Here is a 25,753-nt window from a genome sequence, read left to right on the forward strand (position 1 = left end):
TGGCAGAAACATTTCTGCTTATTTCAGCAGTTCTCAAAACAGGTAACTAAAATCATATTGGTCTTGATAGGGGGTGGGAGAATAGACAGGAGCAGGGAAGGTCGGGCAGAGGCTGAACAAAGAGCTCGCTGGCCCAACTCCGGAGGTGTCCTGTGTAGCTCCACTTTGGGTTATCACAAGAGCATGCAAAGCCTGTTTGCTTGTAGAGCTGATATCTGCCTTGGCCCTTCCTGCACTGGCTGATCTTCTGGAGCTGCCCAATAATGAACACACTTAGACTGCCAATTTAATGCAAAACTATTTTGCTGCCACAGGATACAGTGCATCTGACTGTTATTATTTGCAAGCTTTTTTATTGCTGTTCTATAGGAAACTAGAGAACTCAATGCAGGAAAAAAATTACAACTGCACTGCCAACTATAATAAACAGTAATAAAGTTGAAGCACCATTAACTGCTATTCAAGCTCTTTAGTGTACTTAAAGCATTCCTCAAAATTATCCAACTGATTCCATACAATCTCCATTTACGTTCATGTATTATTCAACAACAGTCCATCCAAAAACCAACTGCCATTGTGTACATTGTATGGAAAAACTAACAGCCTGATCTTAAGAAGCTTAAAATCTCAGTTCACGGATTTCTTTTTTTTAATATGTTTTCAGTTGCTCTATTCTAGTAACGGTTGAAAAAACTTGAATACTCAATTCCAACATTAATACCAGATAAACATTATGTTTGTATTACTAGAAAATCTTTCTCACAACACAGGAGTCCTGAGTATTCCAATATAATATATATTACTATGTAAGAAATAAAAAAAAATTATTTTAATACAATTTACAACGTAAGAATTTAATATCTTGCTCAATATAAAACTCGAGTACAATGAGAAAACGGACCTCCATCCTCTGTGGTCATATCCCTTTGCTAAAAAGAGTCCCTAAAATACACTTTATCACAGCGATGTCTGGAGCTGCCTATGGAAACTTGGTATATTTAAATCACAGCATAATGGAGAACATGAACTGTCCTAAACTCAAGAGCTTTTTAACTGCTTGCCTGCATTTGCCACACGGAACTGAGTTTTACAAATCTATTTTATTTGCATTTATATTTGCAAAGATAAGGAACCAAAAGAGAAAGGGCTAAGTGGCTGGAAAGCAAGCACAGCTGAGACCTGTTAAAATAGGTCAGGTTTACACAAATGTACCCAGAGGAAGGAATGGCTTGGAGTGAAAGCCTAGTCCCTAGTTAGGAATAAAAAGTTATTCTCTTTACATCCCCAAAATTGGATAACTTTCAATTTCCCTGGATCTCTAACATGGGAAGGGGGAACATCACTTAGGCCCATTTAGCCGTTTCTATGAACCACGTGTGTTGGCAATAAGGCAAAGCTTAAAGACAGAGGCTAAAACCAGAATTTCTAATTTCTTGAATCTATGTTATGATAAAAATACACAAATACAGTCATACCCTGGTTGAATAGAGCTCTCTGGATATATACACAAAGCTTTTAATAGATCTTGGAATCCCAGAGAAATTATAGAACAAGAATGATGCTAGTCACAAAAACACAGAAAAATGGGGGAAGGGAGGAGGTAACATGAAGACTTCAGTTGGGCGACCATCCCCCAAGAAATCACTACAACAGCATTGGAGCACCTCCTAAAGCAGAACATCTAAATATGAAAGTAGTAAAGCTGGCTTTAACCAGGGCTTTGTGCCAAAGAAATTAAAACTAGTCAATCTAAGTGTTGGCAGAAACAGTTTAAATGAAGAAAAAATTATTTCCTGAAAGGTGCACTTTAGCCAAACAGGTGGTACTGGGCTCAATACTGAGCTACAAGGCCAATGATCATGAGAAGATCATATTATGAATCCTTTAAATTGCACTAATTATTGTTTATTACTGTACATTAATTCTCCAAACAATACTATGTGTTTCCTTGCCCTAAAAATAATTCAATCTACGTAAGAAAACAGGAGTAGCAGGAGAACAGAGAAAGAGAAAAGGTTACCTATATGTCTCTGACTTTAACTAGAAAAAAAGAAAGTTCTTAAGCAGTCCAGAGAGATTCCAAGCATTATTATTTGTTTATAAGCCAAAGTTTTGCTATTTTCATTAAATGCAAGGCGAGCCTGACCCTGACCCTCCTTTCCTCTCATAATTTGGTATGGGTCTTGTTAACCTTTTTTTACCCAGATCCCACTTCATAATTTCAGAGAACAAACCCCCTCCAGGTCTTCCAGTTAGGCAAAATATGGTCTTAAGATTGCAGAGTTTCTGTACTGCCCAGAGCTGCAGGGTCGAGCTCCATGCAGCAGAGTGCTTTGGAGGGCTGTCAACATGGAAATATCTCTGCTGCCACCCCCTGCCCTCCTGTGCCACCAAGGTCGCCCACCCATGCTGCTAAACCCAAGTCTAGAAATCTATGAAAACATGAGAGAAACTTGATTTAATTCTGAATATGCACAGCAAAATGTATAGTTTATATCGAAATATTTGAAATGGTGCCCTTGCTATCACTACGGAAATTGGGCTTTTACTATTTCTAGAGTTAACTTCTCTGCCTGCAGTAAAAATAACATTCGTTACGTGTACCGAAGCGTTTCCAGCGCATTCTTGAAACTGAACACTGCAGAACATCGGACGTGGGTCTGGTAACTGGACACTGGTTTTGGACCCGCTGAAATGTGCTCTGGAGCCAGCGCCCTTGGCCAGCATTATTTATGAGAACATTTGGTAGCGTACCTGTGAGCTGCATGCATGCAGCCCGGGTGCTCTTCAGCTATACCCTAACAAAACTCCTATACACCAACAGATTATTTGATGTCGAGCCTCTAAAATGAGCACCATTAGTATAACTGGTCTCATATGCATTTTCAGTCTGAAAAAGAAATCAATGTTTCAGTTTCAGCACAAATCAATATTTGATTCTTTATTTTAGCAGTTTACTCAGGGGACGTCTCTAACTCACTGAGCAAAACTGATTAACATCCATGAGGCATTCGTGTAATGAAAGCAAGGGCCACAGAAAAACAGTTTAAAAACAAATAACCAACACCACTATGAAGTAATTTCATAGTGTTGCTGGTTATTAGAAATGAATAATGATAAGGAAGTTTCTCAAAACCTATCTATAGGCCTTGAAAAATTTGTCCTAGTTGAAGCTGCTGAGTATGGAAGGAAGCAAGAGGAGCACCGATCGCACAAGTCTTCCCACGGACTTTAGTAGAAATTGACTTGAGGTAAAAAGAGGTACAGAAATATTACAGTTTCAATCATGTTTTGGTTAGTAATCATTAACACATATTACTTGTATCAGTGATTTTTAGAGTTCTTGTTTAATAAACCACCTCAGGTTGTCCGAGTGCCAAATTACCCAAAAACTCCTTTCAAAATAAAATTTCAGAAGTCCAGCATCAGACTTGTTCCAGATTTAACATTTAATTCAGAAAGTCCAAATCCCTACAAAATGGGATCAAAAATTCAGAGCGATCACACCTACAAAAGCTATCTGTGGCTACTTATTTTCCTAAAATGTACTATCACCTAACCAAATTTAACTAGCTTCTCCTCTGATGTTACAAGAGTTTGGTTTCCGTTGATTTGTTTTACAAAGACTTCTTTATGAGAAATAGACATTTTGGAAATGAAAATAAGTATTTAAAATTTTTATTCACAATGGCAGAAAATTTACAAAATCCAAAATCTGCATGTCAATGAATGCACCAGCTGCACAGCAATGTTAACTAGATGTGGAAGTTATTGTCTTAATTATAGTAATTCAAAGATGGAAGCAATTTTGTAAGCTTTAGCACTACCAACAACAGGGATAATTAGTTCTCTAAAATAGATAAGAATAAGTAAGCATCTGGTTCAACTGATTATTTTTTTTTTCAGATTCAAGAATAGTTGAAGATTTATTCATCCTAGAATAACTGGGGAAAAAAACGTTATTATTCATGGTGTAGGTTTGCTGGTTTGCACATTCCTACAATAAACTCTTCTCTTAAGGAAATACAGTTACACTCACTTAAGACTTGAAGAATGGACCAAGTCCAATGAGCAACCTTTTAAAGATTGCAGATAGATCTCCATCACAACAGACACAGAACTATTCTCTGCCCAGTGTCACCCAGGAAAACGGCATCTATTTCCTGTCATCAAGTCTCATGAGCAGGGAAGCATCCTTAATTTGGATCCTTTCCTAGTTACCTTGTCCAGACTAAACAACTAAGGATTCTTCCTCCAGTGCATCTCTAGACAGTCTTTCTTTGCCATCCATTCTTTTATTAGGTCAAACCCCAACTCCCACGACCTTGAGACTAGATTGCAGTATTCCTGTTTCCCCCATCTTATCAAAGAATTTCAAACAGGATTGAACTCCAGAACCTAAAGGAATTTAGCCTTAAAGAAAAATAACAACAAAAACCAACTGCATGAGTGCAGGATCCTCTTCCACAAGAAGCTTGCATGGACTAGTTACTACAACTGTGATGCTTCTGTTTCTGTAGTTGCAGTCAAGTTGTTCTTGAATTTGCATTGCCCATTGTTTTGAAGCTCATGAGTGGAAATAAACTAAGTATTTTTTTTTACAACTGGACACTGTTCCAAGTTTTCTGTCTTGCTGTAGGTGACACTTGTCACTGCAGGCTCGCTCTGTGTTCAAGGGTGTTTGTTCCATGGGGGATGAAAAGCTTCATCCCCATCTTTTTTTTTTGTTTTTTTTGGGGGGTTTTTTTTGTTTGGTTGGTTGGGGTTTTTTGTGGGTGGTGTGTTTTTTTTTTGTTTTTGGTTTTTTTTTTTTTTTTTTTTTTTTGTTAATGCCTATTTCATATTAATCCAGATATGTGCCATGTATGAGCAGCTTCAGAGGAAGAAATTTTGCACAGTCATCTACAAGGTATGAAAAAGTCTTCTTGGAAAGTGAAGACAACTTCACTTTGCCATGAAACAAGAGAAAAGTCCCGCCTGTATGGTTAAAGCCTTCCCCTTCTATATTAAAGTAACGTGTTAAAGGGTGTTCCCATCTCTCATGGTGGTACCAGTAAATTAGAGTCCCTGTGCAATTGACTGTGGAAAGATGCGAAACCTGCCGGACAAGGAGCACGGAGATAAAAGATATGGTCAACTTGTGAAGTGTGGGCTGCACTTCTGTACAGATATCCAAAGAGAGCGGGGGGGGGGGCAAAAAAATATGAAAAATGTCTTTTTCATAATGCCGCACGTTAGCATGCTGAAATAAACACATTAACTGAAGTGAACAAGGAGTCAAGCAATGCAGACTTAAAAAGCATGCGATAAATTGGATGTAGATGGTTCTTTTGTTTTAAGGAAAATTAACATATTACTACTTAGGAGTTAACTTATTGCACGAAAGACCATTTTCCTTTCATCTAAAACAAGCTATATGTTAGATAAACCCTTCTACTTCTTCACTGAGAGCTCAAATTTAAGAAGCAGCATCACCTCAAGATAAGAAATTACGAAAGAAAAGGCTAAACTTGCCAGTTAACACCAAATTTATATCTAATTTGTCTAATGTTTGAGGCTGGTGCACACCTGCTTACACCACACTGTATAGTCCAGACCTTTTGCATTATTAACAACATAGGAACAACTCCTCAAAGCCGAACAAAATGAAATGTCACAAAAAATTACAATGACTGGTATAGCCATTCTCAACTAAATCAAGCCACTTTATTCTGAGATATTCCTCCCTCGCAAATACATTCCAAACCTATCTTCGTTCTTATATGAAAAGGGGAAAAAAAAAAAAGAAAAGAAAAAAAATCTCTGATTATGGAAGAGACACGCCAGTATAAACAAGGACAGCATTTAATGGGAGAAAACATACACCGACCTTCTTCAGCATTACTATCTCCTACTTCAGTTGTGTTATGCATTATACTGCTATGAAGTTACATCACAAAGTGCTAAAGGATGATTTAATGAAAACTAAGCATAACTGCATATTTTCATTTCCCATTTCTTCCAAGACTATTATTAAATGCTTCACGTAGCATAACTGCTTTTTAAATAAGTCTCTACTCGGCAATTCTCAAGAAAGATAATTTATCACATTTTTTTCCTCCAAAAATCCAAGCAAACAAATTCAAGAATGAAATGACTAAGTGATTTTATATTGTTTCAGATCTTTTAATCGTGTAGCTTACAATGATACACAGGTGTGCAATATAACAACGCCATTCTGAACACTCTCCCCAAAGATGCATCCAGAAAACTAAGCATATGAGCTGAAAATGAAAGAGTTTTCCAAGATTCAAAAGTGAGGAGGTTTAATACAAATCTTGCACAAAAAAAATATGAAGTCACTCGGCTGCCATGTAGCACACACTGTGAACAGTTCTCTTCATATTGCTTCAGAGCACTTTCTTAGTTTCAGTATCAAAAAATGTTACAAATTAGCTCTTTATCAGCTAATTGCAGTTTCAAACCTCAGTGTGAGTATAAAGTACATATCTAATTAAAAAGCTATTCTAACAATACATTCTTTTGGAAGTAATCTCCAAATCAGGCGGTGTCAATGGAGTTACTTTCTCTGCACAGAGTGCAGATTTTTCACACAGTCATACAGTAGAGTAAGAACCAGGGTGGGAGCATTACGAATGTACATGGGACTAAGATGTTTGCAATTAAATTATTTGCCAAATTTAAAAACACATATTCTGAAGGTTAGACCAAAAAAATCGATACACATGGGTAATAAAAATCTACACTTTTCCTGTGTCAAGTACTCAAATCAAAAGGTAACCTTTTCCCTTAAAAAACAGCATCCAGGGTTTGTTTTCTAATGACGATTCACCGCCAAAAACTTTTCAATAGATTATACCGAAGGTCATAAAAGGTGATGTGCCAATGATATCTTCGTAAGTAAATAGATTTTCACAACTCAGCAGACTCAAAAAGCTATTCCTCTGGTTTATGGAAATTGTCGGGTCTGACTGGTCTTAAATTATTGCCAGATAGGGCAAATGCCAGAGCAGACACTACACAAAGGGAACTCTACTACAGAGAGTGCATGGGAAATGGGAAAAAGAAGAATTTTTATATATATATATATATATATATATATATATATATATATATATATATATATATATACACACACACATACAAACACACACTCACACACACACATATAAATATTCCTGTCTCTGAACACTGCCCTCCCTCCAAAAAAGAGAACACAGAAATATTTGTGGTTCAGCAGACTCCAAACTGAATAGGCTTAGTCTGTAGGTGGAAAGCAAATCTCCGTGTCCATCAGCCAGCAGCATCCCTGGTTTGCATGAAGGACCCCGCGCTACTGGAGGTGACTGTTCCCAAACTGTAGATTGGAAGAGGCGGAGAGGCCCTGTGCTCTCACCAGCTCCCCTGGGAAGGTTTTGCCCTGCTGGTGAGACTCATTTTTCCAACTGTGGAGATTCACAATAACCCTACTGAAGAGATTCAGGCTTTGTGCCTGCTTGGCAGAATTTTCTGTTTATAGTATGCTTTCATACTAGCTAGAACTACAATCCTACTTTGGCTTTTAGGTGAACTCTTAAGCTAACAAGTGCTGGGCCATGCTTCCATCTCTGGTGCTTCTGCTATGTAGCAGACAAGCCTTACTGATCACCATTCTCAGTTCTCCTAAGGGGCATCAACTTTCCTAAGAACCAGCCGGCATATACAAGCACTTTCCAGTCCACTGGAGTACAGAAATGCCTGAACAGAACATAACACTGGATCTGGACAAACATGCCAGAAGAGCAAACACCAGGGCGAGTGTGTTGTTAGACACACAAATCCACTTCCCAAGTCCTCATCTACAATCAATTCCTCACCATTTCAGGTAACTTTGGGTAAAATCACCATCCCTCAGTTTTTCACTTCCGCATGCGTTGTATACAAAGGCTTCCTAGATGCTGTGGATTTATCTCAGAAGCCAAAATGACCAAAATATCTGACCTTTTTAAAAAATTAACGAAGGTAAGCTGCAACGTACATTATCATGCTTTGCACCACTGGTACATCAACTCCTTCCTCCCTCTGACATTTCTGACCCATGCATTGTTCAACCATTGCCTACAATGAAAACCATGTTCTTTTATCATACTGGGACTGCAGGTACCCCTTTTTGAATTTTGCAGAGCTTCAATGTTTTGTGTTTTTTTTTTTTTTAAATTTAAAAAAAAAAAAAAAAACAAACACAAAAACCACAAAAACCACACACACAGAAGAAGAAAAAAACCCAACCCAGTTATTGAACGTGCAAACCATTTACAAGTTTGTCTCCTATAGCAAGCACAGTAGATAATGAAGTAGATCAAGAAAATCAAAGTCTCTGTCTTAATCTCTCTACCTTACAAAGCTACTTTATATTTTTTGCTTCAAAACTAAAACGTAAGAGATTACTTTGTATTCTCGTTATGAAAGACCCTCCCCTTTCTAAAATAATCATATTTTCCCAACTCTTGGCAGCTTCCTGCAAAACAAAACCAAACCAAACAATTCAGCAGCATCTCAGCAAAAATTCTTAGTAAGTATACGCTGCCTCTACAGACAGTCTAATGAAGAAAGGTTCTTTTTTTTTTTAGGAGAGGAAAAACACTTTCCTGAGAAAGTATGAAAACATAGGTATGTACACACACACGCACAGAAACATGCAGCCCTCAAAGCCCTTCAAACAGAAGCACTGAAAACAATTTGCCACTCATTACGTTTGCACACACAAAGATGGGAGAACAACCCTCAAAAATACCTCTAAAAAACATAAGCAAAGCCTGAGGTTGCTCAGGTAGGCTGATAATAGCCTAATAGACACATTAGGAAAATACCCAGGCTTAACAAAACTGTAATCTCAGGAAGCAAGCTACAAAACTTTTGACATTTGTTCGGGACTAAACTGTCTCAGAAAGGGACATGCCATGCTTTGCCCATCTGGACTCAAGAGGGGCTGAGCAGAGCTGCTCCCCATCAAAGCAAGACAACTGTGAGACATGTGTGCCAGTGTGTTGCTTTAATCCAAAACAGGCATCGAGACAGAATACATATTGCTCAGTTTGTTTCCTTCAGCTTTGCGAAAAGAAATGATGCTTGGGACTCTTCTAATCAATACACTCATTGACAGAGAGGGAAAAAGGATACCTAGACAAGAGTCGGCTCTAAACGTCAAACAAGTTGACAGACAGGAGCTAGAGTTCTGTGGACATAGAAAATGATCAGTGTAGCAAGTAAAACCAGTATAAATTTACGTACAGAGATACACTACACTTGCAAATCATGTATCCAGTTATCTCGTCCTTACTCTTTCAGGGAGGCAGGTCTGTCGACAAACCACTGTCTCAGATGAAAACAACAATCTTAAAAGACATGAAAAAAGACTTTAAAAATACATTAGCTAACTATACTGCGGTGTATACCATGTCAAATAAGCAGCCTACTTTAAAATAATAAGAAAATATGCCTGTAGAAGGCATTTCAAGGTAATGGTGCAATGAAACCACAAAAAGGCAGAACAAGAGGGGGAGGCACAGAGTGCAGATCCCATCCTGGCACAAAAAGCAGCCCCCAGATCTCCACCAAGGGTATGTTTCTGGAGCAATCAAGCCTGATTACATGTTAAACCTCATTCTTTTGTGTGAAGCTTACTTGCTATCTGAGCCAAATGTTCATTATCCAATTGCTATCAATTTTTCATACAAGGATGGTCGCTCCAGTTTAATGAGTATACAAATGCATACTACAGCTAGATACACACACATAGTTCTGACATTTTAGAAACTCAAAGCTGAAACAATCATTCACAGAACTAAGCAGAAGAAAAACAGAAACATTAAAAGCCACAAGCTGAGAGTTAAAGTTTGCTGCAGTTCTGCCATTGCCTAAGAAAGTATCCTTGTTCTAAAAGCTATTCTACTTAAGAAGGCTGAAGATTATTTCCACTTACAGAAATATGGTGGAGAGCAGTAAGTACAAATACATGAATGTATCAAAAAATAAATGAATGGTATGAGTGATGACGAAAAGGAACCATAAAAGCGGAAAAACCTAAATCCTAGTAAAATCACAGAGCCATAATTTACAAAGCTATTATGAAAAGCAGGTATCTAATAAATGTACCTCTTCTAAAATTGGATCACGACACAAACAAAGAAACCACTAAAAGCTTTTTGAACGCTTTATGCACTTATTCATAATTAAAGGAACTAGAAACAGGTAAGTATTATTTTTTACAAATGATGTGTAACAAACTTTACTACAGACTCACAAGCACAGGCCATCTCAGCCCAAATTTTCTCTGAGACAAAGTAGGGAAAGACAGGACTATTAAATAAAATTAGCATATTTCTGTATAAATAACAGATTGTTGTGAAATACATTTCTAGGAGCCGGGTATTGCCATGTCCCAGCTTATTCACCATACCAGTTCTACTCCACCATGAAGTCTGAAACCAGCATGGCCAACATGAAAAGAAATTAAACCCAAGAAAATCGCAGAAAGTACAAAAATTAAGACACACAGGAAGACAAACAGAAACACTTAGAGACAGCAAGGTCTTCAAATTCCATAGCAATCACGCTTAATTTAAATTAAGTCTGCTAATTGTAACATACTAATTTACCATGCAGTCAAGACTGGAACAAAATTAAAGGACAGGAAAACATACAATACACTGGCAATAAGTCATCTCAAGTGCCACCACAGGATTCAAACTAGTTTCCTTAGAGATCAAATATTCAGGGAAAGACTGTTCTTGTATGTGCTTGCAGAACATTTTCATCCACAGAGGCTCATGTCTCTGTGGGTCCCGGTGGCTCTCCTCTAGTACAGGGTCACTGGCAGTGTCTTATGATACCAAAAGTAACTCCTTCAGCATCAAATAAAACACGTGACGTGACATTTATCGTCTATTAATTCTGAAGTAATTTACGTGATGTGCTTAGTTCTACCAAACACAGCAAGTGGCAACAGATATGGGGAGACAAACGCAAGCATCATATCACTATATAAGCATAACATCTGTTTAGATTGTCAATACATGACTATTCATTGTCTTCATATAAAATACCACCGTCAAATACTGACTCCTCAAACTTGAGGCATTTTGTAGAAAAGGTCACAATTTATTAAGCTTATAATCTCAAAACACATCCAATTTACAGCACAGCACTGCCTAAAAAGTTAGTCAAGGAGACTGGTATCAGGTGGCTTGGATTTCACATCTGGCATAAGGATTCCCACACACAGGATTCAAAAGTATTCCCCTTCTGAATCCCAATTCTCTGACCCTCCTACCTTCAGTTTACATAGTACCAAAAGCAAGTATACCAGAATAGTCTTTAAAACTAAACTTTTAAGGGGCTTGGAATAAACTGTGAGTTTTCACTACTGAAGTACTTAATATTTTACCTACATATCAACTCTAAAGAGCACTTAGGTATTACTCCGCAGTCCTCGAAATAATAAAGGGAAAAAAAAAGGATGGAGGGGGGATATGGACAGGGAAAGACTATTCAGGGAATGCCTGATAATTAGCTACAAATGTGGAATCAAATCACTTCAAAGGTGTTTTCCTTAATGCTTTGAAAAAAAGGTAAATGTTCTCAATACAGATGGTGATCAACACTAAAATAATTTGCCTCCAGGTAGGTGTATGGTGACAGAAGATGACATGTCATATGCTGTTTCTCGCAGTTCCTTAAATAAGGTCTGCTTTTTATAACAAACGTTTTGCCCTAACATGCGCAGTTCCTTGTTAACATCAGCATTCAGCTGACATTAAAATAACAGGAATCCCAAGTGCACTGGAGAACAACTCTCTTAGCTAGCTCCTCACCACAGCCCAGCACCCCTTCAAAGAAGAACAAAGACCTGCAAAGACTAATGTCGCTGCATGGGTAAAGGTTCCTCAAAAGCAGATACATCTACAAGTCCACCCCAGAGCTTTAAGCTGATGGGTGCTTCGGATTTAAAATTCTCTTGTCAGAGACAAATGACAGTTGAAATAAGCAGATGCACAGACTTTGTAAGGATTCCAAACCCCAAATGTGTCAACGTCAATTAAACACAAGAGCTGCACATTTCCAGGCCAAACGCCTGTACTTTTTCTGTCTCCTTTTCCATAGTAGCACTGATATCAGCGTCCTCTGTGAAGTTCAGAATCTCCCTTCTCCTGCTACCTCTTCTGAAAACAGTCTCTTTCCCCAATATTTTTTTTGGCTCGCTTAAAACATCAGTGTAAAATTATTTTATAGTCAGCGGCCTCCTTCATGAGAAGGATGCAAATAATTAATGAAATCATCCACAATTTATGTGTTGCTTGGTTTCCTCTCCACAAAAGTTCTGACTTGAAAAACTGGTTTGTCCTGGGCTATAGCCAAGTGTTCATATAAGAGAATTTCCATCTGAACAAAGAGCTTTCAAGGCTTAAAACTTTAGTGTTAACCCTGTAGGAGACCTTGGGTTTTCCTCTAGCGGGGAAACGGCCAACAGTACTGAAAATTAATTTAAAATCTGATTTACAAGGAGTCCCAAATAAACTAGAAATTACAAACAATCCAGGTGTATTCTCTGAATCATTACACTTACTTTAGATGTTAGGAGGAATTTCCTTCCTTTCATGGCACACTGGTCACTTTCATTGTGTTTAAGTAGCACAAATATCCCCTAACCAAGAGTGTACTAGAAGGTCCCCAAAACTCATCCATTAGTGAGCAAAACGCCCATTACATTTTCATGCAGTCCAAAAGACTTTTCTCATAAAGAGCTTTTCAGATGATAAGGTAGATTTTTTTTTTCTCCCCCCCAAACAGTGTTTTTGTCCTAAGGCCATATTGAAATACTAGCAAAAGTAATTTGAATGAAATTTCCTCTCCGACTAGGAGCGTCAGGAGGCCATTTAATACGCTGAGCTAGGTAAAAAATTGGAGCTAAATATTATCAAAAGCATCAGATTTCCAGGTCTTTCACATCCTTCCAAACATAAGGCAAATATTTCTTACTTTATTCATTTGAGCAAGGAAATGTGTGGCATGACAGCTGTCACTTCAGAGTTAATTATAGCATAGACTCACATTTTTAAGATTAGCTTTATGTTACCACAAAAAAGTAAGTATTCTACTAGCGTCAAACTAATTGTTTTTCTTCAGAGTGACAATGTATATAGGGAGGAGGTGGCATTCTTCTGACACACACAGGTTTTAATGTCAATCTAGATGAACCAGCATAAAAAAAGACACTGAATACATTTGAAGGGATATGTATGGACTCACCATCTAACACTATCCTGTTATGGCAGCTTAAAAGCACGAATACACCAATTCATCAGAAAGAGCCATTCACATTCTCTTGGCCACCTGATTATTTCCCACTTACTCATTTACATCCCAGTGAAAGGTGGTCTCTCTTATTTTTTGTGAATATTTCAACAACAAAGAGCATTTTTCTTGGTTATCAAGGAACTGTTTAAAATTAAATACAATTATCTCCACAGACAGAACCACTGATTTTAGAGGTGTCTTGCAATGTAAAGATTGTTTTACACTTTAAGGGTAGTTAATTCCTGTGATTTGTAACAAATTACCAAATTACTGCATCACTCATGCCCTTTCAGTGAAAGGCAAAGAGAGGAAAGAGAATTAGAGCATCAGTGACAATTGTGGACACAAAACCAGCATGTCCTTCCTAACAGAAATCCACCCCAGAGTTATCTTTCGGTCACATCAAAACACAAATCTCTTTCTGCAGAGTTAAGACAGGGGAAAGTCACTAAACAAAAGTGAAATTATTAAAATCCATAGCCACACCCTGTTCCACCCAGACAGGATTAAACTGCTGAAAAAATAAGGAAACATTAGAAATCACCATTCCAAGACAGTTCTTCAAGACCAACAAACACCCACTTGCACAATTCTACACTGCTGTTAATATCAAATTGCAAGAGTATATTCAAGATATGCTCAAAGCGCAAAGAAACAAAGGGATTTAAAAACAGAGACACTTAATTTAAATATGTCAGAATGATGCTTTATCTTTCCATAATCCGATTTCAATAGGTAATGCCTTAGTACAGCTGATACTAGAATACCAACCCCATATGCCCTTTGAACCAGGGAATTCTCATATTTCTTCTACAGTTTAAAATCATAAATATTTACATAGAACCAATCTGACAGGCAAATCTGATTTATATCTATGTCACCCCTCACATGACAAACTTATATATTTACAGTTTGCTCTTGACTTTCTCTGCCCTTCTGGGAATATGCTCCAGAAAAAACAATCCAGCCACTTTGACCAGAGGGAGCAGATGGTTCACTTTTACAGTACCATTAGCTGCAGCAAGAATCCCACCAGCTGCACGAGAGAACTCATTTCAACATAATGTACCAAGGAGAAAGAGGAGTCCTTCCCATTTGCCTCCTAATGTAGGAAAAGCCATATGGGAGCAAAGTCCTTTAGGATTTTTAGTACGTATCAGAAGCCATCATTACAGAGAAATGCACCATATAGTCAGAATACTACTAGTAACCTACTCTTGTGATGCAAAACCAAATTAAAACATAAGAGAAATCAAAGGTTAAGAAGCCCAGAATTAAGAGCACACAGGCTCTCACAAATGCAGTAGGAATAAACATGAGTTTTAGAAACAGATCAGAGGAAAACTGTATCAAATATTTGAAATAGTAAAAAATCCTCTGCTGCTAAAAATGCCCAAGATTGCAATGCTACAGAAGAAATTTAAATTGCAAACATAATTTTTAGAAGTTTACTAAGAAGTGAACATTACACTTTGAAAGGAAGCCAATTAAAACGGAAAAATATTTATTCAATTTAACATGGTACTTCATTCCAAGTGCCCAGAGGCCACAACCCTGAGAACACTAGCACACACAAACACCCAGGTCCCACCACTGCAACGCACTAGACTAGACGTACAGTGACCGCTCTCATAGCCCAGATACCCTTGGGAGCAAAGTTACTACATACGTGTACACGTGTTTTCAGGACCAATGCCCTGGCAAGAATCACAATACAACAGTGTGTCGTTCGAACTAGCCGATTTATCACAATACATGTTAAGACTGGCCCAACCTGCCTACCCATCTCCCCCAAGACAGTAGGCAAAGAGCTGGCAGGCCGCCAGCAGAGCATGGCAGAAGGTGATATTCCCAGCAAACCATCACACATGTTCAAATATTTAATTTCTAAGGCTGACTGAAGGCTGTGGTTTCCGTGCTGTGCGAAATAGGGTTTCCACCACGTGACTTTGTGCAGCTCCTCTGTGCTATGAATCCTCATAGAGCCATTTGATCATTTTGAAATATCTAACACTCATTTATGCGATTAAATCAATAAAAAGTCATCTCTCTTCCATTAAGATGTGCAGCAGATTTACAGATCAATTTCTTTCGTTTTGTACTTCCACTACGAACAAATAAATGGAACTGTAAATTTTGAGTAGGAGTTTTCTGACAAAATATTGCACCTGAAACCTAGTTAGTATCTCTCAAATTGTTTCTGCCCTTGATGCCTAATTTTAAATTCAAGATGGCACACTAACAAGGCACTGAAAAATAAAAATACTTTATTTTTGTTATGAGAAACACACAGGTGTACAGTCTATATGATGTTGAATTTTCACAAAATACTACATTTATGCACACAGAACAACACCTAGAATGGAGTGAGCTTTAGAAAAATTAGGTTCTGCAAGCAGGAGGAATAATCAAATTGCTCTATAAGCTGTAGGTCTGAGGTTATTTTCTTAAAGAACAGTGTCCTCCTTCACCAAAGCCCCTTCTCCCTCCTCTGCACTAACCCAACTCCGCTGCTCCTGGCTCCGCCCAAAGCTCACACCTTGCTCTCACAGTGAGACAAATCTCATTATACCATGCTGCTTGCATGCTCACTGGTTGGCAGCCAAGAAGCACCTGAAAGCCAAGTCCTACCTACCTTATCCTTTGGAAACAGAGGCACATGACAATAATTCGCCTCCCTTTCCTCTCCCCAGACAAGTCCAAGAAACCTGTAAGGAAATACTGAGCTTTACCTCTACCACGCCTGTTCCTCCATCAAACCACTGCTGCAGCTACTCAATGAGTTTTGAAGTTACTGCTGAGAGCAGAGCAATCAACACACAACCCGGATCTCAAGGAGCTCTTTTCCTTTAAAAACCAGGCTAAAGACAACAAAACTTGTATTTGAAAATAATATAATCTCTAATGCAATTCTTTGCAACAAAGATCTAAATTTATTACAAAATCTTTCTTGCCAGCAAAATTTCTAAAAATCACTAACTTTGATAAAATTTAAACCACAAAAGTGGAATCATAGCAGGAAATAGACTACCCTCCCCCAATACACTTCTACTTAGAAGCTAGAGTCCTCTAAAAATGATGGATTTAATTTCTGATCGCTGATGAAAAAAATCACCCTAAAAATCAAGTCAAAACTTATATTCCGAATCTTACACAGATTTTTAGCTGTATCAGCAAATCAACTGATGAGAAATTCTAATATTAGCTGCAACAGTTTACTTATAAACCTGAATATACTGCTTTAGTTGGGATTAACTACCTACCATACTCACCAAATCTATTCCTCCAGTAAGTTTTCAGGCTACGTATGTTAAGCTCCACAGAGCACCTGATGAGCAATAATTATGTTTATATTTCCCAGTCTTGAAGGGACACCACTGTACTGCATCAGATCTGATACTGTTCATTAGTTCACACACTTCAATGTAATCTTATCAAAATCCAAAGCAGTGTGACTATGAACATGATCCTATTACTTACTATGTGAACATATTTACATCTCCCAGAAATAGAAGGTGATAGTATTAAGAATTATTTAAAATTTAAGGTTATGCATATCTCTAAGAAAACTGCTACAAGTCAAAATATATGCAAGCCCTACCTAGTGCTGCCTATACCATTGTAATAGTGTTTTGCTACTTTGAATACAGCTTGTTCTCAGTAAAGCATCCATCCATCATTTTGTAAAATCAATCCCCTTATCACATTCATATACTATGAGAAGTAAGGAACAATAAATTTAAATAAATACCTTAAAATAGAACAATCAGTGGATCTGCACAGCATGATTTTTACAATGATGCAATTACAAATCATTAAGAAATTAAGAAATCGTACCTAACATACTAGGAATATGAATTAATCTGTTAAAAAAAGAAGAAAGCAAGCCTAAACAGTATTAAAAACAAGTAGCTTAGAAAAACATCATAAGAATTACTTGCAAAATCCTTAGATTACCTTTTGGATCGTCTCAACATGCTGGTAGCAGGGAGAGAGAAATTGGACAGCACTGTCCAAAAGGAGTCAGACATGATCTTTAAAAGCTTTCATTGCTGGGAAAATACAGCACAATCAAGCCACTAGCAATAAATAAGGAACTAAATAATACCAGTGACAGAGCCAATGCAAATTCCCTGTAGACCTTGCAAGCTGTTCCGTTAATGTGAGACAGGCAGGCAAGCGTACATATTGCTGCTGTTTCCACTGCCTTCGTTTTCTCCCGTCTCCATCCCTGCCTCCCTCACTCCACCTTAGGAGGCAGTGCAAAATGAGATATTTGTTCCCTTCCTCATATATACACTTTAAAACTGGAGTTTGTTATATACATAGCATACATGCTTTATATACACCTCTCTGTATTCATCCAATACAACCAAAAGATTTTCAAGCAAAACCAAACTCTGTTTGCAATCCTGAATAATACATGGATTTTAAGCTGTGTCTGCACAGGGAGCACCACTTACTGCCTAGTTTGTGTTTTTTATTTTGAAATGGTGGCCCTTCTGGTTCATAACTACATGAGGCACATCAGGGGCATTTTGCTTATTTTTTTAATCTTCCATCTTTAAACAAATGCCACCTTTTATCTCAAGTAACCCAAGTGGATTTTAAATTTAAAAAAAAAAAAGGAAGAAAGAAAAAAGAAGCTTACAATGCCACCTAAGATCAGTTTAAAAACAGAAATCCATTCTCCCCCTGAAATCAGCCATATCACATACACATCAGTCACAGTAAACACAAGCTCCTACATAGCACCTGGTGCCCACAAAACAACTCAACCAGCTGAATTCTGACAACAAAACGCAAGCAGGTCTCGTGTGATGCACATCAGAGGTTTCCCACACACCCTCTGCACATCAGCCACAAGTTCACTTTTCCCTCTTTGTGCCTGCAGAAGCTCCTTGCCATGTTTTCGCTTTTTCCAGGGTCTAAACAAAACCTCATTGTAGCTGCGTTTTGGTTGTGTGGGGTGTTTTTTTATTATTTTTATTCTTTAAATTTTATTTCAATATGCAATCTATTTTCTTTCTATTGTGGCTTTTTTAAGCACTTCTGCCAGTAGGAAAGCTAATGATGCTCTCATATTTCAGCCTTCTTGAGTGGCTTTTTATCATAGACATGAGAAAGATGACAATCAACAGCTGGCACTGCCTTCCATGCACAATACAGCCCCTAAAAATCATACATAAACGTCTGGGAGAAAGAAATCCCAGTAAGCTCCCTTCAACTTTCCACAGAATCACATGAAAGAATTAGATGGTCTTTGTAACTTTCCATTAAATAATGGCACATTTTTAATATATACATTTATCAGGAATCACAGTATCCGATTCAGCAAAGCATGCCCTTCCATCTGAGCTTCAAAACAGGGAAATACGATTTCACATGCTGCAGGAACCGAATCTCTGTTAACACAACCATCACTTCCAGTGCTTTTAAACATTCGTACCGAATGAATCCAGACTGCATTCTGGTTTGGTTTCACAAAGTTAATTTAGAGTACCACCAGACAAAACTCTGCTACTGTCTGCTACTGATGAGAAAGAGTAAACACATTCATTTTTGTATCCACATAACAGCATATACTAATCAAGTGTAGAAACTGGAGAACAGCATCTTAGCATTATATAGAAGATGTTATGTGACCTTGCAATTCCAATAAACCTTGGTTTTGAGAATGTATAAATACTCAGATTTACTCTGTCAGCTAAAACATGAATTAAAATTCCCCAGTAAAAGAAGTGCTCCATTAACCCATCACAACAAAAATAAATTCCGGACTACTTACAGCTAGCAAATAAAATCACAACCAGCTAAAACACCTGAATTTATACTCATTGTGCTTTTTTTCAGAAGTGATTGAAAACTCAGCAGTTGAAGACATACCCCTCATAATATCACTGTACTCAGCACCAGCACTTCCACATCTCTTACAGGACAGACACAAGAAGCCGCCATTTTAGGAGAACACTCTCCATGGGCATCAGTGACTGACTGCTCTACAGCAGTGTTAACCCAGTGAAAACTGTCCATCCTCTGCTGCCCTTGAGGAATACAGGGCACCCCAAGCAGGACAGGGGGAACAGTACGTTTGCTATCATCTGAAACCATCCACCCACCCATCCACCCATCTTGCTATTTAATGTGGTGCTGCAGAGCACCTACCCAAGAACTGTAAAAAGCACTTTGGGAATTACATAACTCTGGTTCACAAACAGCAGAAATTTCTTTAACACTTCATACTCCTGCTTTTCAAAATGCTTGTTCCACGCACCAATAGCAAAATCTAACCTGGCAAATCAACATCTGCAAAGTGCTTGTTTTGGGACTGTCCCCAAATGTTAGCTACAGAGAAGTTCAGAGTACCAAAAAAATGTGAAGGCACCATACTTGGAGATGCAGAGTTTTTGCTAGAAAAACAGAACACCACAATGAAAACATCAAACATCTTTTAAAAATATGTCATGTTTTAAAATACAATGTCAACATTTGCAGAATTTGCTTTAGTTGTAACAAAAGTACGAAGCATAAGGATTTTCTCACATTTACAGTGACAAATGAAATCCTTCTAAGGAACTATATTACTGTCTCTGCATGATAAGCAAAACATTTTGCAAAATTAGGACTAGAAACTTCTGACTAGTTCAAAAATATAGCCTTCTGGATATCAGAAAGTATGTCAAGAAAAAAAGCTCACTCACACAAATAGGTTACGAGTCTTCTATTTTAATTCATAAAAATGTTATTATTTCTTTGTGAATTGCCAATCCTGATCTATTCCAAGCCTAAAGAAACCTCTTTCCTCATAAAATTCTTCCACTCACCTTTCAAGATACTCAGTCTCCATCAATCTCCCTAATGCATCTTCTCCACTTCATGCCCAACCTGTCCTCAGAAAAGACTACCTGCAGAACTATTCAGCAGCTTCCGACCAAATGTGTAGTTTCCAGGGCCCTCCTAACGACACTGCATCCACTGGACAGTTATAAATAGCCAATATCAAGAACTTCCCCAATTTCTCGTCTTTACCATTACCAAAGTAGGACATTAATTAAGCCTGACATTAAATGAGAATGCAATTAGGCAAACAGTCCACACGAAACCCATTACTTTTTGGACTTCGTTCATAGCAGCTACATTTATCATTAAATAAATTCACTTGGTATAAGACCATCTTCTTTTAAATAAACCCTGTCATTTTAAAAATAAGCTGAACTCCTTGTAAAGTTTGAAGTGGTACCAAGGAGATCATTGAGGTCATTTTGAAAAAGAATATCCCAAAGGTCAAAACTCTTGTGACTGACTACATTTTAAGTTAACTACATATCAAAAAAGTTCCCACAAAATATTCTTGACTATATTTTTTTAAACATTTCAACCAGGATGAAACTTACTAGTAGTCCAGAGTTTTCAAATGAAGATAATTTTCCTGTGTCACCCTATGGTAAAGGAAAAGTTATAATGGGAACCAGCAGCTAAAATACTAATTGGGGAAAAAAACACACCTCTTCTTAATCATTCAGTTACTTGAAGAGCTACATTGTATTGTCACATAAATATTTTCAGACTTAACTTCCTTGAATGCTAGATAACTTTTTTTGAACAGCCTTAAAACCACAAATTATTAACTAGAAATATCCAGAAAAACTGTCTTACTAGCAAAGCTAAACTGTTTGAAGGAGTCACAAAACAGAAAATACATTCCTTCTCTACAAAGAGAATATAAATTTTAACCTTTACGTGCTATACCCAAAAAGCACAGAAAATTATTCTACTATAAGTAAGTGTCAGTTAACGCAGATGAACTGTAGAGATATCTGCTCTGTATCACTAACAATGTAGTTAAAACTGTGTAACGTGTAAAAGCTCCAGAAGATGACTTTGGTCTTTCAAAACAAAGAAAGGAAAAAAGTTCTTCCTATATGCTTCTAAAAACAGGAGGGTGCCTTTAAAAAACAAATTACATGGAAGATGTGTGTTGACCTATTTGGGGCATCATTATTATTTGAACAGTGACCTACGCAAATGAATAACAGACTGCCTTTGAGCAGACTGCAATCTCAAGACATGTAAGGAAGCCTGACAGAAAACATTAAGCTGAATATACATTTAAAGTTCATTTTTCTGTCATCATTTGCTGCGTTATACCACCTTAGATTTCTTCCTTTTTTGGCAGAAATCACCCTAGCTCCAGAAATGACCAAGCCAATACAGAACTAAAGAGCCGTACTCTTCTACTACAGTGGTTATGCCCTGGTACCTCTCTATAAAAGGGCTCCCAAAGACACAGTTATCTGAGATTAAACTAAGAACTGATGTCCAAGGTTTCTGGGGGTGAAGAAAAACCAAATTTCCCTCCGGTGTGCATTTCCTGTGCAGGGGACATCCCAGTGACTGTACTAGTTATGACTCAAAGGATCAGAAACATTTACTGAACTGAAGCAGAATTAGCTATCAGGCATTGTACACTCACGTACCTGAATAAAAGCTGACAACTTCTCATGTAACTTCAATCCGGCATGATTACTGAATTAACACTGGTTGCCATCACAGTGGATAGCCTGAAATGCTAATTCACTACAGTATCACTGCACAGCGTAAGCATAAGCAACTGCTCTGATTTCATAGTCCTAAAACAACTCTTACAAAATTATACTCACTTAGATATAGAGGGTGTTACCTACAGCTGTATCACCACGATTAGTATCTTCTAAATGAAACACTACTAAATAATGATAAGAAGCAAGCACTGTGAAAACACAAAGTTAATTGTGCCCCAAATCCTATGAATATTTAATAAGAAAGATTTTTCTTTGTGTTTCTATTTACAAAAATATCCCTTATTAATATGCTAATATTCCATACAACACTTTTCTTCCCTAATAACACTAGTAAGATGTCTGGCAACTTCAGTATAACATAAGCTTAACATTATCTCAAGCTTACAAAATTGATGATTGGGCTCATATGCCATGGAAAGGTCAATTACCGTCTTTAAATAAGTTACAAGAACTCACATTCTTTCCCTAGCCCTGTCTTCTTCATGTGTGATTTCAAATGTCAGTTGTCTGATTTAATCAAACATAAGCCCAATATGTGATCCAAACGCCATTAAAAAAATGAGAAATGTTATTTGAAAAATAACAATATTGAACATCAGTTCTGGAAATCTCATGTCATTTTTATACAGAAATCTTTTAACTTTTTATCCAAAATGTTCTTGATGATGCCCAGTAACACTTTAGAAACACATCGCTACAGAGTGCTGCTATAACCTTGACGTCCTCATCCAAAGATTCTCCGTCCTCTTCACCAGACAAGTTATCCAAAGGAAAACATAGATTGAGCCTCCTGTTGCCACCACAGCATTTCCTCGTCTTTATCATGTATTATTTATCACAATGCACTTAAACCTTTCTTTCTAGCCTGTAATACAGTGTTAATGAATTCACTGTGCAACAGCATTTGCAAACAGGAAGATAACTTAATCTCTTCTCCTGCCACTCCAACATGCATCAACCTCTCCATGAAGAAGTACAGCACTTCATCAGCTTCAGTTCTCTGCAGAATTCTTCCAGCTCTGGCTCCCTGTGCTGAGTAACAAGACCCGGCTATTGCTAAACTCTCCCGTAACACGGTTTTTATATATATCCCAAAGAACCAGAACACACAGTCATTGGTAGACATTGTCCATAACCCATTCCAACAAGACTGCTGCAGCAAAGCACATGTTGTTATCCTCTGTCTTACAGGGAAACTACAGTGCAGAGCTTAAAGGACAAATTAAGAGAAAAAGCAGCAGCAAAGGCAGCTGGCATACTTTGTGTCTTCACAGGGATTGAGGACTGAAGAACAACTACCAGTGGATGGTTAAAACTAAACCAAGGCAACACATAAATAAGGTAAAATGAACAAAGCAAACAGCAAAGAGAGGGAACACAGCTACATTTAAGCAGGTGAATTAGAGAGCTTTTTGTTACTCAGATCGCAGCTACTCACAAAAGCAAAAAGGGTTCCCCTCATCTCTACAAGACCGCAGACATCCAACACCCATCTCATGGCAGCAACCTGGGCAGACAGACACGGTGCCAAGGATCAACATGGTGCCTCCAGGCTTGGGGCTACACTCTATAACCCGCCAGCAGGGAGCACTTTCACCTGTTTGACAGGTAATACCCAGAAGACCAAATCAAGCCTGAACTCCAAAACAATCTCTGGCATCTGATTTGCGTCTAGGTATAATTCAGACTGTTTGCTCCAATCTGAATCTCCAGTGCAGCACCTTCCACTACCCAGCTTGTTACCTCATTTCGTGGTTAACACACTTAGGCTCAGCTGGAATGTTAAGAATATTGTAAAGCCCTTGCATTTACCACAGCTTTTCTGAGACAAAAAGTTTATTTTGTAGAATGTTGGCTAAAAAGAGTTATTCTGGGAGCAAGGGGAGTGTTAATGTAACGAAACAGACTAAAAGGATGAATTTTACATTTTCAAGCATAAATTCTTAATGAAGTTAGAGCATGGGATAAGAATAGACTTTACAAAATAAGCCACAGTACAGAAGCGACATGAGAAATCAAAACCATGCTCGGGAAACATCATGAGTGCTGGTATTAAATATATTATATATACATATATATAAAAGTTCATCCAGTTTTACAGGCAGAATTACTTCCTAATTTGGCCATAAATTTTTACCAGAAATTGGTCCCTATTTTAGCTGTTCCTTTGGAATAATACAGCAAAAGCTTAGCTTTTAATCTTAAAGTCTGGGAAAGCCATGATAACATATCATCAACCCAGCAGGCAAACAAACTACTCAAGTTTGTGAGCCTCAGAGAACTATATAACATAGAAGATAGAATGAACATGAGGACAAGTCCAGAACATATATATTTTTCTATAACTACAGACTGATGCACCTCTATAAACTCTTTTACAGTAATTCTGGGAAACCCACAAGGTCAATGCATTACAAAAGTAATGTTCCCCAATTATACATTATATTTAGAAGGTCTTCTAATGAAAATATTTGGTTTATAAATAAGACTTTTAACCTGTATGTCCACCTATACATAAGTAGGGACATACAAGTTAGAGGTCTGGAACACAGAAGCAGATTTAGTAAGTTAAGATAAAATTGGCCCAAAATTAATTCTCTGCTTTGAAATAAAGTACAGAATAGACACGGAACTCTCAATGATTTCTGCGGTTTCCAGAAAACAATTAATTTTAAAATACTAAAAACAAAATTTAAAAGTTTGCAATGCTAAATCTTACTGCACTCTACTGTAACACATTAAAAATGGCACAAATAAATCTAAACTAATATAGCTAGAAGCAAAAATATGAGTTGCTCATTTTTAAAATAAATACAATGTACATAGCCCATCTCAGCAATGAGCTCTTAAACCATAGCAGATATAAAGAAAAAAGGAAATGTAGATAAATGGGAATATTGATCTTATACTCACTTTACTTTCTTTTCTTCCAAATATTAATTAGCATAGCTTGTGCTATACAGATTTTATTCATTAGGAGAAGGGAAAAAAAAATTAAGCAAAATTTATGCACATTTTTTCTGTTTTCTAATAAAACCAAATTTAGGCTTCTGCCTACCTATAAAAATGCAACTATTAATAAAAGCAAATAATATTCCCATCTCTTCAAATTATTTGGTACAACACACAAACTACTAGCAAACAGATAAGCCAAGACAGGCACAGATCATGCACCCAAATGAACACCACCTGCTTATCCGAACAATGTACTTTCTGCAGAGAACATATGACTTGCAAAATTATTTAACAAAGTATTTTTCACAATATCAACCACTTACAACAACAGTACGTAAAATGTAGACCGTGGCCTTCTATGGTATAGTCTGCAGCTGCCCTTATTTTTAATAAGAAGGGAAAAGTTGCAGAAGCGACAGGTCACAGTTTTATGATCCATCTTGATATTAGAGGAGGCTGTGCACACTAAACCATGGGGTGCAGGCTGGAACACGTCCCTGTGGGCTGTTCCTCTATGTCAAAGACGAATGCAGCTGTAATCAACTCTGTTTTGTTCAAATTAATTGCAAGTGCCCTGCGAGAGCAATGAAGACACTTGTGACTTAAAGGAACACTTCTAGTCAACATTTGGGTGTTGATCACTTGGAAAATCTAACGATGTTGGAATCTTCCAATTTCTCAGAAGCAGAATGAACGAACAGTTGCATTAAAATGAAGCATGGTGGAAAGCTGGTAAGGATTTTTACCAGATTTCTTTTGGCTGAAGGTTTTTTGCCCTAAAACTTTTCTGAGAATAACAACTTGACCTGTTCTGCTGTTATCTTTAATTTTTGACCTACTGACAAATAAAACTGAGACTCACAGGAACACAAAAATAGAAACAATACAATAGCAGAAAAAAT

General features: G+C 37.5%; 2 protein-coding genes across 11 annotated transcripts in view; one reads left to right on the forward strand and one right to left on the reverse strand.

Moving 5' to 3' along the window:
* The window catches only part of MAST2 (microtubule associated serine/threonine kinase 2), a 199,587-nt gene that overhangs the window by 71,864 nt on the left and 101,970 nt on the right, over window positions 1–25,753 (reverse strand). The window lies entirely within an intron of this gene.
* PRDX1 (peroxiredoxin 1) overlaps window positions 1,713–25,753 on the forward strand; it is a 262,541-nt gene continuing 238,500 nt past the window's right edge. Inside the window, exon 1 of the mRNA XM_075097761.1 lies at window positions 1,713–1,724. The gene's annotated coding sequence lies outside the window, so the exon portion shown is untranslated. The remainder of the gene's footprint in view (window positions 1,725–25,753) is intronic.

Source organism: Phalacrocorax aristotelis, chromosome 6 (assembly GCF_949628215.1).
Source record: "Phalacrocorax aristotelis chromosome 6, bGulAri2.1, whole genome shotgun sequence".
Lineage (NCBI taxonomy): Eukaryota > Metazoa > Chordata > Aves > Suliformes > Phalacrocoracidae > Phalacrocorax > Phalacrocorax aristotelis.